A 14,720-nucleotide genomic window follows, 5' to 3' on the forward strand; every position below is an offset into this window, starting at 1 on the left:
TGTGCAGTCTCTCACGGACAAACACAATTTACCAAAACGTAAATCGTAAACGTACCACCTATCACGGGTCAGTACTGTTTACCGAGGTGCCACCTATCACGGGTCAGCACAACTTACCAAAACTTAAATCGTAAACGTACCACCTATCACGGGTCAGTACTGTTTACCGAGGTGCCACCTATCACGGGTCAGCATGATTTACCAGAATGAAATGCATGAGCATACACTGACTCCATCCACAACAATCGTTAAGCAAATGCAGATATTAAAAGATTCCCTATTTTTAATACTCATTTAACTTAAACGATTTTCACACAAACATTAAGCAAACAGAAATATTAAGAGATTCCCCATTCTTAATACTCTTTTAACTTAAACGATTTTCCAAAACAACATTAAATAAACCGAGATATTAAAAGATTCCCCATTTTTAATACTCGTTTAACTCTAATGGTTTTCACGCCCACATTAAGTAAACGTAGACATATTAAGTAAACCGAGATATTAAAAGATTCCCCATTCTTAATACTCGTTTAACTTAAACAATTTTCTCAAACACACATTAAGTAAACCGAGATATTAAAAGATTCCCCATTTTTAATACTCGTTTAACTCTAATGGTTTTCAAATTCCACACAAAACAAACTCAAACCTATTATCAGATCCAATCCACAACTCACACAAAAATACATCAATTCATTTCTCCACAGAATCCAACCATACACACAACAAATTTCATCAATATTAATTGAGAACACGTCGAATACGAAGAACACAAATCAATACAATCCACCACTCAAACACAACAAGTCTCATTTACTCAAAATCATACACACATGAGTTTAAATTCATTTTCCACGAAACATTCATCAATATAACCTAAACCTAACTCTAAGATTTTACCCATAAAGCCTTAGATTCATTTTCCCCCAAATCAACACTCTAACCCTAACCAAAAACCTTTCCACACAACCACACATAAGTCCCTAAATGCAAACTAAAAGTTTGGAAGGAGCCCTTACTTTAACGATAGCTTCAACGTGCGTTTCCGGTACCGCGAGTAATTCCGATAAAATCTTCGCTCGCGACGTCGCTTCCATAGTTGGATCCCTAGCACCGTAGTGTGGTGGTGAGCAACTTTCCCTTCTATCTCTTTGCGAAATGAAGCTTAGATCTAGATGAAACGGAGAGGTTTGTGTTTAACGGTTTTGAAATCCCTAACACCGTTTTTCTTCGTTTTCGAATCAAACAAGAAGAATGAAGTTGAGTAATCTTCTCTCTCACACTCACCAAACCTTGGGTTTCTAATCTTGAAGAAAAGGAACGAAAAAGAAAGCAAAACCAAGAAGAATAAGAAATGGGTTTCGCGTAGAGGCAACAGAGGAAGAAGATGGAAATTCTTGATTTTCTTTCTTTCCTTTTTCCTTTCTTTGTTTTTCCTTCCTTTCTATTTCTTTTCTTCCTTTTTCCTTCTTTCCTTTTTATATCTTTTTCTTTTCTTTCTATTTCCTTCTCTTTTCCCTCCACACAAACATATAAATATATATATATATATGTATCAATTATAATTAACAAATATCTCAAAATATCTTGATATTTGTTAAATTACCATTTCACCCGTAACGCATTAAATTCTCCGTAAAGGATTCATCGCACTTGATTTAATTTATTTATCGACGAGTAATTCTAAACGGCATCAAAATATCTTTTGATCATTTAAACTCCAAATTAATAATAACTTTGGCTAAAAAGCCTCCGAGCCAATATCCAAAATACACAAAAATACATAAAGTATACTTTAAAATTATGGGTCTTACATTAATTTTCTTTAATTTGATTGTGAAAACTGTTTCATAATATTCTCTGTTTACAACAAAAAACCCCAAAACGTTCTTCGTTTACAATAGAAAACCCCAAAACGTTCTCCGTTTTCTGGTTTTTTCAATTATGTCCAGAACGTTCTTCGTTTTCAGCAGAAAACACAGAACGCTCCCCTTTTCATTTTTTTCTTTGCAATTGATTGTTTTTCTATTTTGTTGGTTAACTCTTGTTGCAGATCCCAATATTGTTTTAACATAGTGTATTTAGATCAAGTTTTCAGCTAAATAGTAAAAATATCATAGGGTGCGAGGACGGGACGTAGCTCAAAGTTAAGGGTGAATTAGGATAAATTTTTGTGTAATTTTCTTTACCTTAATCTTTTAACCTTGTACATTAATCACACTTTTACATTTTTCTTTATATAATTCTGATAAAGAACGTTTTCTTTGTTTTTAAATTAACATTCTTATCCAAGTCACAACTTGAGATATTTGCTTTAGATATAAATTTTTAAAGGTAACAATTCAATCCTCCCTTTTTGTGAGATGTTATTCTACTTTAGCCATCACCATCATTACTACAACTACCATTAAGCAGTCAAAATTGACTAGTCCAAATGGACCGACCCAAAAATCTCGATAAAAACATAAGACTTGGATTCTAAATTTCACAATCAATTTTAAATAGGGCTTTTTGGTCCGGCCCTAAAAAGCTCGTACCTATGGTGGGCTAGCTCGATCGGGCTTAGGGCAACTAGTTTATTTTAATATTATTACATCAACATTATTAGATCAGTTGTTATACACCTGATGTAATAAACAAACTAGTGGTAAATTTAAAAATTACTCCCTAAACCCAAAAATCAGAATATAGAACATGTACACTTTACATCTCCATCATGGGAACTCTCTTTTATGCTTCCATTTGTAGCTTTGCCACCCAACAACTATCATCGCCATTTCTTATTCTTCCCCTTCCATCGAGAAGCGTTGTTGTCACTTCGAGAGCGTTGTTGTCACTTTCGATAGTGTCGTCATTGTTGTTTCTTTCTTTGTTGAGAACTGTTCTAGGTTCCTATCTTTTTTTTTTTTCGTTTGTCTCATTTCCTTCGCCCTTGTCTTTTTTTTTTTTTGTGGTGAGCAGAAGACGAATGCAACTATTTTCTAAGTGTTTTTTCTAAATAGGTTTGTTTCTTTCTCAACTCTTTCAATTTTAAATTTCTATAATTTTATGGTAATTCTTGTTTCTGACTTACTAATTTTGATTCTAGTTCATTTACCTATATTTTTAATTTTTCAAATATGGTTAAATGTGGTTGAAAAATAATGAAAAGACTATCAAATTATTATAATCTCATTTATTGATTTCAGATTGATGTTAGGTTTTTGTTCTCTTTCAAATTTTTATTATTCATTGAGAATGTGTTAGACATGATATTGTTATTTTGTTGTTAGTTTTTTGTGCTCTTTCAAGTTTTTATGATTCAATGTGGTGCAAAGTGGTTAGTTCAAATTTTACTATGCTACAGATCTATTGTGCTTCAATAGCGGCTATTTGACAACACTTTATACTTAATAGTGTATTGCTGAATAATACTGATTTCAAAAAAAGAAGAGTGGTTCAATTAATTAGTCCAACTAGATTCACTTTCACTGTTGTATTGTGATTTTGACATTTGAATATAATTTTGAACCACTGTTGTTGTATTAGTTGTTGAGTTGCTATTTTCCTAAGTTTGATTTTGGTTGTGATTAAGGAAATTAATATATGAGAAATGTATACATATATTTAGTACTTTTTCGATTTAGGAACTCCTATCCAAAAAAAGGAGAAAATAACGGTGGCATTGAGAAAAAGAATACTAGTTTCAATTGTCATATACTCAGTCTACTTTTGAGTTGAAATTTGAATTGATTTGACTAGTAACTTTGTTATTATCTGGTCTGTTGGAGATGGATTTAGAGCTCTGATTTGGTACTTGAATTGTTGAGTACTTGGTTTTGCTCAGTATAGTGTAGAACTTGTTGCTTGTGCATTTGGTTTTCTGAATTTGTTATTTTTAGTCAATATGTGTATGTAATTCTAGTAAGAATTTAGATCATGTGTATGAACAGGTTTAACTTTGTTGTTGATTTGGTTCATCAAATGGTAATGTTGTTGTTGGGGGAGTTAGAATTCCGTTTCATATGGTTTTTAGTAGAAAAAAAGTTGGATCTTTTCCTTTGACGAGGAGGGATGGAAATGGTTATAAGCTTGAAAGGGCTATTTTACGTTCTATAGGATTATAGAGCATTAAGGATGATTCATCTTTTCAATTTATGTAGATGACATGTTTTATGAAGATGATGTCGTAAGGGAGAGATAGTTGTTAATAATTTTTTTTTTTCATTTGGTTTTGTTATGTTACTATATCGTTGAATCAAAGTTACTTGTGAAATGGAGTTCTATTGATGTATTGGTTTGCATTGTATAAATTCAGGAATTTGGTTTTCTATTTCTTGTGAATTCTTTAGTAAAATTATTTAATGGTTTTCAATTAAAACACTTTCTAATTTTATGATTGGACTTGTTACATCGATTAAATTTGAACTTATGTAAGAAAGCCCATTTATGAGATCGGTCATTTTAGTCAATTTAATAGTCAAATATTTGTTACAACGGTTGATGTTAGATCAGACTCATAATCGATCTAACATATGCACATAAACTAATTTATTAAGCATAAAAATGCAGTAGTGGGACTATATTTCATACTTGCATGACATGAATATATATATATATATATATATATATATATAAACATTATTTTGAAAATAACTATGTAAAACATTTATACAATCAAGAAATAATGTATAATCTTAACAACTTTTATATTAAAATTACGAGAATGTTAATAATATTTAAAATAATATTAAAATATAAAATTTACAACACTTAATATTACAAAATTTAAGTAAAAAATTTAAAAAATAATAAAATATTGGACTTACTCGAAATTCCACAACTCATTGAGAGGCATTAAATCAATATCCATTTTATGTTTTCATTTCAAATCATGTCAAATTTAAATATAGAAGAGGCATTAAATCAATATCCATTTTATTTAATTTATAATTGGTATTGGTATGCGTTACTAATTATATATACACCATTTTTCATAAGTACCATTAAACACACCTTTAATTAACAAATATGTTTATTTGTATCTCAATATGTGTATGTAATTCTAGTGAGAATTGTGATCATGTGTATGAACATGTTTAACTTTTTTGTTGATCTGGTTCATCGAATGGTAATGTTGATGTTGGGGGAGTTAGAATTCCGTTTCATATGGTTTTTAGTAGAAAAAAAGTTGGATCTTTTCCTTTGACGAGGAGGGATGGAAATGGTTATAAGCTTGAAAGGGCTATTTCACGTTCTATAGGATTACATAGCATTAAGGATGATTCATCTTTTCAATTTATGTAGATGACATGTTTTATGAAGATGATGTCGTAAGGAGGAGATAGTTGTTAATAAATTTTTTTCATTTGGTTTTATTATGTTACTATATCGTTGAATCAAAGTTACTTGTGAAATGGAGTTCCATTGATATATTGGTTTTCATCGTATAAATTCAGGAATTTGGTTTTCTATTTCTTGTGAATTCTTTAGTAAAAATATTTGATGGTATTCAAATAAATAAATAAAACTTTCTAATTTTATTATTCGACTTATTACATCGATTAAATTTGAACTTATGTAAGAAAGCTCATTTATGAAATCGGTCATTTTAGTCGATTTAATAGTCAAATATTTACTACAACAGTTGATGTTAGATCAGACATATAATCGATCTAACATATGCACATAAACTAATTTATTAAGCATAAAAATGCAGTAGTGGGACTATATTTCATACTCACATGACATATATATATATATATATATATAAACATTATTCTGAAAATAATTATGTAAAACATTTATACAATCAAGAAATAATGTCTAATCTTAACAACTTTTATATTAAAATTACGAGAATGTTAATAGTATTTAAAATAATATTAAAATATAAAATTTACAACACTTAATTTTATAAAATTTAAGTAAAAAATTTAAAAAATAATTAAATATTGGACTAACTCGAAAGTCCACATCTCATTGAGAGTCGAGTTCAAGTAGTATTTTTTACCACGTTTTTAAATAGGGCTGAATGAAATAAGGATCGACCAGAACAATCTCAACTCGTTTAAAGGGCTAACGAGTTCGACGATTAGATGTGGAACAAGAGGATATTCAGATTTAAATCATTAATTTAAATTTGATGTATTTTTTCTTTAATTTAATATATTTTGTTTCTTTAACAAAATAAAATTAAGTTGTTAGTATATGCAAAATAGAAGTGACACCTTATTTGTTTTGATACATTTACTCAACCGTATTAATTTGAATGTATTTTTTTTTCTACTAAATGTACTTTGATTTTTTTTAAATATTTTATTATCATATTTTTAACAATATTTTATTTTTATTATTATTATTATTATTATTTATATTATTATTTCATTTATTGAAATTAAAATTAAGAGAGAGTTTTTTTAAAAAATAAAATTGTATTGCTATTTTATCTTCAAAATATTATGAAGACGTTATTTGTTTTGACACATCTAGTCAACCACATTAAGTTTTATGCATTTTATTTATCAATTTAATATATTTTATTTGATTTTATTAATATAATTTTTTTAAGTTTTTTAATTATTTTTTATTAATTAAATTATTAATTTTTTTAATTTTTCAAATGTTAAAATAAACAAAAATAGAAAAACGTATCAGTTGGTCACATCCTCGGAATGCAACCTCTTATTGAGGAAAAAAAAAAGTTCTTCACATGGTCGCATTCCGGCAATGCGACCTTTTACAGTTACTAGTTACTCGTGCCAACATAGGGCATTTTGCTATATATATAATTTTTGACATTTTGGTGAACATTTTTCAAAAGTAGGCATTTAGATAAAAAAAAAATCCTCCAAAATATTTAAGACGACCTTCAACCAAATACATCAATTTTTGTAGATCAAATTATAATCTAGATGTCTATATCAAAAAATTAGAGGAAATAACTTATACAAAAAATTACAAAAACAATTACTATACTTATAAAAAAAATCAACCTAAATTCCAACTAATTTTTATTTATTATAAATGTCAACTAAAATATAATTTACTATACTTTTTAAATATATTTTTGTAAATTTACAACTTAAAATTCTTATATACAATACAATATTGTATTTTTGGTTTATCTATTAAAATTTTAAAAATTGGTCAATCCAATGTTTTAGTTCAAGATCTGCAACTGATTAATTAGTAAACTAAAATGGTTGGTGGGTTGTATGTAAGGATGAAAGTAATGTATTTGAAGATTATTGAATTTATTTATGTATTTGAAGATTGTTGGATTTATTTATGTATTTGTGTGAGAGAGATTGTTGGTTTTTTGAGACATTCAAGTATTAAATATATTTTCATTCAATTAAATTGTTACTTATGTTTCTCCCGTAAAATAAATATGTTATAACCCACCAATCCAACTCAACCCGTTCTTGATCGAATCGATTCGGCTCAAGTTAAAAAAAACGGATTTAAAACTCAAAACAACCCCAAAGATAATCGATCAGTTAGAGTATCGAGTTTTGTCAAAATCGGTTCAACTGAATCCCATACACCCCTACTTATAAGGAAATGTGCTATAGGAATGGTATGGCTATCACTATCCTGAGCGATTGCCATTAGTAAGGTCCTACAATACTTTCCATACAGCTGTGTTCCATCAACTGAAACAACTGACTTATAATGATCAAACCCTTTGATACATGGTTGGAAACTCCAAAAGAGACGATGGAAAACAAGTTTACTTAAATTAATAATTAATAAAACTTAAATTAATTATTTAATTAAATAAATAATAAAATGTATATTTATTATTATGAAAGATGTTAACAACAAAAAAATTAATGTGTGACCTTATCTCAGATTTAAAAATTTTAACTACCCACCCTCTAATACGTGTGTACAGGCCATTGTTAATTGATCAAACTTCATATATTTGTACCTACTAAATAGCACTATTAGATAAAAAGTTCAACATTAAACATTTTGAAACATTAAAATATATTTTGGATTTTGAAGTGGATATTTCCTTATCCAAAGATTAGGGTTGTTGGCTTCTAAACCAACTTCCACATCCATGAATTTTGTTTAAAGCTTTGTTTAAAATTTTGACAATCCTTTTCTGAATCAGTTGGTTTTTGAACACAAATAGATAGATTATTTTATCTATAAATCTTAGACTTGACATATATAAGATAAAAAGTTCAACATTAAACATTTTGAAACATTAAAATATATTTTGGATTTTGAAGTGGATATTTCCTTATCCAAAGATTAGGGTTGTTGGCTTCTAAACCAACTTCCACATCCATGAATTTTGTTTAAAGTTTTGTTTAAAATTTTGACAATCCTTTTCTGAGTTAGGTGGTTTTTGAACACAAATAGATAGATTATTTTATCTATAAATCTTAGACTTGACATATATATATATGATAAATCACATTTTCAGTATCTTAACTTAATTTCAGTTAATGTTTTAGTTCTTTATCTTTTTTTTTCCTCGAGTTGGTCCTTTATTTTTATTTTAAGTGATAATTTCACATTTTATGTTTTAAAATGTCAATAATGTTGTACTTTTTTTTACAAAAATTTAAAAATAAAGGATATCTTTGAAGTTAGAGAGGTGATTTTAGATTAAATAAATAAATAAAAATAACCTTTTAAGTTACCCATCTAATAAACAAAGAGGACGAGAAGAAGCTAGGTTATCTTTTAGGAGGGGCAACTAAAAAACAACTTTACGTCAATTCCTCGACATATCTTATATTTGTATAAGGTGTACATCGATTTCTCTCTTCTCTTTTTGCCACTCCTCTTTAGACTACGTTAAGAATTATAAAATATTTAAAGGTAAACTAAGCAAATATTTTTCACAATAACATCCATTATTCTGTTCCAACTCTCAACTTTGCACATAACTATATATCCAATTTTTCTGAGTGCACAAAATACATTGAATAAATTGTCATGTCATTATAGACAAGATTTAATCCGAAATGTTATTACTACTGCCAATTACTTTTTTTTTTGGACAACACTGCCAATTACTACAAAGGACCAAAATATATTTACAAAACTTACGCCACCTGACCCCTTTCATTCACTAGTGTTCAAACTTAATATGATTGATATGCATTCTGCTTAAGGGGTGTTAACTACAACTTGACTTAGTCTTAACAATTAAGTAATTAGTTAAATTTTATGTTATCACTACGCCAAAAATGACATTTAACAGCGCCCATTTTACAGCGCTTGCTAAACACAAGCGCTGTTGTAATTATATTTTAAAAATAACGGAACCTTTTACAGCGCTTTTGATGACAAGCGCTGTAGTAGGTCATATAACGTTTGCGCATCACGTTATAAGGCCTTTACAGCGCTTGTAAAAAAAGCGTTGTAAAAGGAAGTGCTTTCGCGTATCAGTTACAGCGCTTTTTTCACAAGCGCTGTAAAATACATGCGCTTTCATTGAATTTAACTACCTATTACATCGCTTTTTTCACAAGCGCTGTAAAATACATGCGCTTTCATTGAATTTAACTACCTATTACAGCGCTTTTTTCACAAGCGCTGTAAAACACATGCGCTTTCATTGAATTTAACTACCTATTACAGCGCTTTTTTCACAAGCGCTGTAAAATACATCTTTCAAATAATTATATACATTGGAAACCCTCATATCCTCTACATCTTTCAAATAATTATATACGTTGGAAACCCTCATATCCTCTACATCTTTCAAATAATTATATACGTTGCGAACCCTAATATCCTCTACGTACTGTGCGGCCATCTACGTTGTCTAAGGTATTTTTTACACATGATCTGTTATGTTTTGAAATTGTCAAAAATTGTCAAAAACTCATACCACATGATCTGTTCTGTTTTGAAATTGTTAGTTGATATTGGTTTCTTTTTGAAACTTGTTGATATGTTTTGAAAGCTTATTATTTTTGTTACTGCATTTATATAGGTGGTATAATATGGATAGGAAATGGATTTCAGCCAATCGATTGTCAAAAGAGTATGAAATTGGAGTGAAGGAGTTTGTTGAGTTTGCAGTGAAGAATGCAAAAGATCCAAATAGAGTAGTTTGTCCTTGTTTAAAATGTTGTTTTGGAAAACGTGTTAGAGAAGATGAATTAGAAGGACATCTAGTATGTAATGGAATTGATCAAAGCTACACATGTTGGATAAGACATGGTGAGAAAAAAAAAGGAAACATTAATTTTGAGAATAGTTCGACATATGCTTCAACTGACTTCGATACAGATACATATGAGCCGGACCGAGTTGATGAGATTGCAAAAGCAGTTGAAGAAGATCTTCGAGATTGTCCTAAAATGTTTGAAAGTTTGTTGAGTGATGCAGAGAAAGAATTATATAATGGTTGTACTAAATTCACAAGACTGTCAGCGATATTAAAGTTGTACAACTTAAAAGCGAGTAATGGATGGTCTGATAAAAGCTTTACGGAATTATTAACACTCATAAAAGATATGTTGCCAGATGATAATGAACTTCCCAGTCGAACCTACGAGGCTAAACGGATTTTGTGTTCTATTGGAATGAGTTACGAAAGGATTCATGCGTGTCCTAACGATTGCATTTTATTTCGAAACGAATATGAACTACTTAAGGCGTGTCCGAAATGCAATGTCTCTCGATATAAGAAGAAAGAATCTACTCCAGCAAAAGTCGTGTGGTATTTTCCTATAATACCAAGATTTAGGCGCATGTATCGCAGTGAAGAAGATTCAAAACACTTGACATGGCATGCAGATGAAAGAATTAGAGATGGAATGTTTCGACACCCTGCAGATTCCCCACAATGGGCAAAAATTGATCACGAGTATCCTGAATTCGGGATAGAGTCAAGAAATCTAAGACTTGCACTTTCTACTGATGGAATGAATCCACATGGTCTTCAAAGCATCTCACATAGCACGTGGCCTGTGATTTTGGTAATATATAACCTACCTCCATGGTTATGTATGAAGCGTAAGTTTATGATGTTGTCTCTGTTAATTTCTGGACCCAAACAACCGGGGAATGATATCGACGTATACTTGACTCCTCTAATCGAAAATTTAAAAAGTATGTGGGAGACAGGTGTGGAAGTTTATGATGGGTATAAGAAAGAATGTTTCAATTTAAGGGTTATGTTGTTCGGCATAATTAATGATTTTCCAGCATATGGTAATTTATCAGGATATAGCATTAAAGGTCAGTGTGCATGTCCTATATGTGAAGAGAGTACAAATTGGATGCGGTTGAAACATTGTAAGAAGAATGTGTTTCTTGGACATCGTAGATTTTTACCTTATAGTCATCAGTATCGTGGGTGGAGAAATGCATTCAATGGAAAATCAGAGGAAGGTAAAGCTCCTTTAGCACCGACTGGATATCAAATACTTGAAAAAGTACAAGGTTTGACCAATAAATTTGGCAAACCTTTTGCGGGAGAGCTGGTGAAAACTGGGTGGAAGAAAAAGTCAATTTTCTTTGAATTGCCATATTGGAAGTCATTGTATGTAAGACATTTCCTCGATGTGATGCATATTGAAAAAAATGTATTTGAAAGTGTTATTGGTACGTTACTCAATGTTCCAGGAAAGTCTAAAGATGGCGTCAATGCAAGATTGGACTTGGTCGATATGGGAATAAGAAATGAACTGGCTCCAGTAAAGAAAGGAAATCGCACATATCTACCTCCAGCCGCTCATACTCTATCTAGAAAGGAAAAAATTGTTTTATGTAAATTTCTACACGAAGTTAAAGTTCCAGAAGGATACTCTTCGAACATTAAAAATTTGGTTTGTATGAAAGACCTCAAGTTAAAAGGTTTGAAGACCCATGATTGTCATATTATAATGGAGCATTTGCTACCAATAGGTATACGTTCCATTTTACCTGAAAAAGTTCGACTAGCCTTAACTAGATTATGTTTCTTCTTCAGGGAAATTTGTAGTAAAGTGATCGACCCTCAGAAATTACCGACATTGCAGAGGGAAATTGTTGTTACTTTGTGTGAGCTTGAAATGTATTTCCCACCATCGTTTTTTGATATAATGGTTCACCTTACTGTTCATCTGGTTAAGGAGACACAACTTTGTGGGCCAGCTTATATGAGATGGATGTATCCGATAGAACGATATATGAAAATATTAAAAGGGTACGTAAAAAGTAGAAGTCGACCAGAAGGTTGTATTGCTGAACGATACATTGTTGAAGAGGCTGCTGAATTTTGTACTGAATATCTGTCCAATGTTGAATCCATAGGGCTTCCCATGTCTCGTCATTCGGGAAGACTATCAGGAGAAGGGATAACTGGAAGGAGACTACTGACTATATCAAGGACAGAATGGGAGCAGGCACAATTGTATGTTCTGCACAATGATGATGAGGTTCAACCGTATGTTACAATACACATTGATCAGTTATCTCGTTTGAACATGAATAGGAATCAAAATTGGATAACTCGAGAGCACAATCGAAGTTTTGTAACATGGTTAAAAAATCACATAATGTCAAAATTTGATATAGACCCCGGATCAATTTCAAATAGATTGAGGTGGCTAGCAAATGGTCCGAGCTTACATGTCTTTTCTTACACTGGTTATGTTATTAACGGCTACACATTTTATACCAAAGAACAAGATGATCAGACCACTATGCAAAATAGTGGAGTCACTCTCGTAGCTGAAGCGATGCATGTCTCAAGTGCAAAAGACAAAAACCCAATATATGCAAATCTATCATATTTTGGGGTTATCGAGCGCATATGGGAGTTAGACTACACAATGTTTCGTGTTCCCATATTTGGTTGCAAGTGGGTCGATAATAATAATGGCGTTCGGATTGATGAGTCAGGATTCTTGCTTGTCGATTTTAATAGGGTGGGATACAAAGACGAGCCTTTTATTTTAGCGTCGCAAGCTCAACAAGTGTTTTATGTCACTGATCCTTCTAATGATAAATGGTCTGTTGTCCTATCGACCAATAAAATAAGTGATGATAACAATAATGATGAAGATGTTGGTAATGATCTTTTATTTGCAACATCACAACAACCACATGAAATTGATTCAACTGATGATGGTTTATATCTTAGAGATGATCATGATGAGGGAATTTGGATTAATCCATCGTTTCGTATTGTAAATGGACAAACAAATGTGAATGTCACCAGGAAAAGAAGAAGGGCATCTTAATGTATATATATGTTTAATTGTTTTATATAAGCTATGCATGTAATCTGAACTGTGTTATTGTAAATATGCATGTAATCTGAATTGAGTGTTTTATACTAAGTTCTGATTAATTTATTTTCTGATTAATTTATTTTCTGCTTATATTTAGCTTGATTTGAGTGTTTTATACCAAGTTCATGTAACAATGAGTGTTTTATATTTAGCTTGATTTACATGAACTGAACTGAATATAAATTAGTAATTTACATGAACTGAACTGAACTGAATAGAGAGATTCTCTTTTGCTCAGTGCATATATATATAGATTCTTCAGAAGTTCTCATTTCTAATAATTCATCATCTCCTAAAGTATTGTGATAAAGACAATGATAACAATATTTTTAATCCAATAAACAATGATAACAATGTTTTTAATGTCATCCCAACCCAAATAAACCAAACACAAAAATAAAATAAAGAGACATTTTACAGCGCTTATTTTAAAAAGCGCTGTAAAAGATCCTTTTAAAAATAAAATAATGAGTGTTTTATACCTTTTACAGCGCTTTTCACACAAAAGCGCTGTAAACGACTCTTTTGAAAATAAGTAAAAAAGACATTTTACAACGCTTATTTGACAAAGCGCTGTAAAAAAGTAAAATGCACACCCATATATGAAGTTATGGGTGGGCATATTACATCGCTTTTTGAGAAAGCGCTGTAAAATGCAGACCATAATATGAAATTATGGGTGTGCATTTTACAGCGCTTCTTCAAAAAAAGCGCTCTAAAAGCAGACCCATAACTCATATAATGGGGTTCATATTACAGCGCTTTTTTTTGAAGAAGCGCTGTAAAATGTGCATAACAAGCGCGCGTTGTATTTATATGTTTTATAGCGCTTTTTTAAAAGCGCTGTTGTATCATTTACAGCGCTCGATTCCACAACGCTTATTTTTTTGAAAAAGCGCTGTAAATGGCTTAAAAAAAACGCTGTAAAATGCGTTTTTTCGCGTAGTGTATTTAGTTAAACTTAATAAATTTTAGTTAGTATTTAGTTAATAATTAAAGAAAATGCAATTGGAGAATCTATTTCCGCCACACTGATTACCTTTCACTAAATTTAAAAAAAAAAGTATATTTTTTTTTTTTGAGAAGTTGGTTGCAGCTATTTTAATTTTAAAAATAATAATATTATGATGAATAATTAAAAAATAATGATAATATAGTACATAATTAGAAAATGATAATAATATGATACTTAATTTTTTTTTAGTGGTAGAATAAAGAAAAAAAAAAAAAAAAGAGACGATTGTAATACCACCGCCTTAACCCGCAAATAACTCTATCTTATTTATATTGATCAGTTCTGTTCTCAATCAACACAAGAACAACGTTGTTGTTTACGCACTAACGATCGGAACGAAAGCTCTCACTTTCTCACTCGATCTCGCTCTCTTCTTCTTTGTCAAGCTCTACTTTACAATCTCTCGTTCTCCTTCTCCCGGCCTCTGACTTTTCTCATTGTTACTTTTTTTAGTTTTACTCTTT

This window comes from Cicer arietinum, chromosome 2 (assembly GCF_000331145.2).
Source record: "Cicer arietinum cultivar CDC Frontier isolate Library 1 chromosome 2, Cicar.CDCFrontier_v2.0, whole genome shotgun sequence".
Taxonomy (NCBI): domain Eukaryota; kingdom Viridiplantae; phylum Streptophyta; class Magnoliopsida; order Fabales; family Fabaceae; genus Cicer; species Cicer arietinum.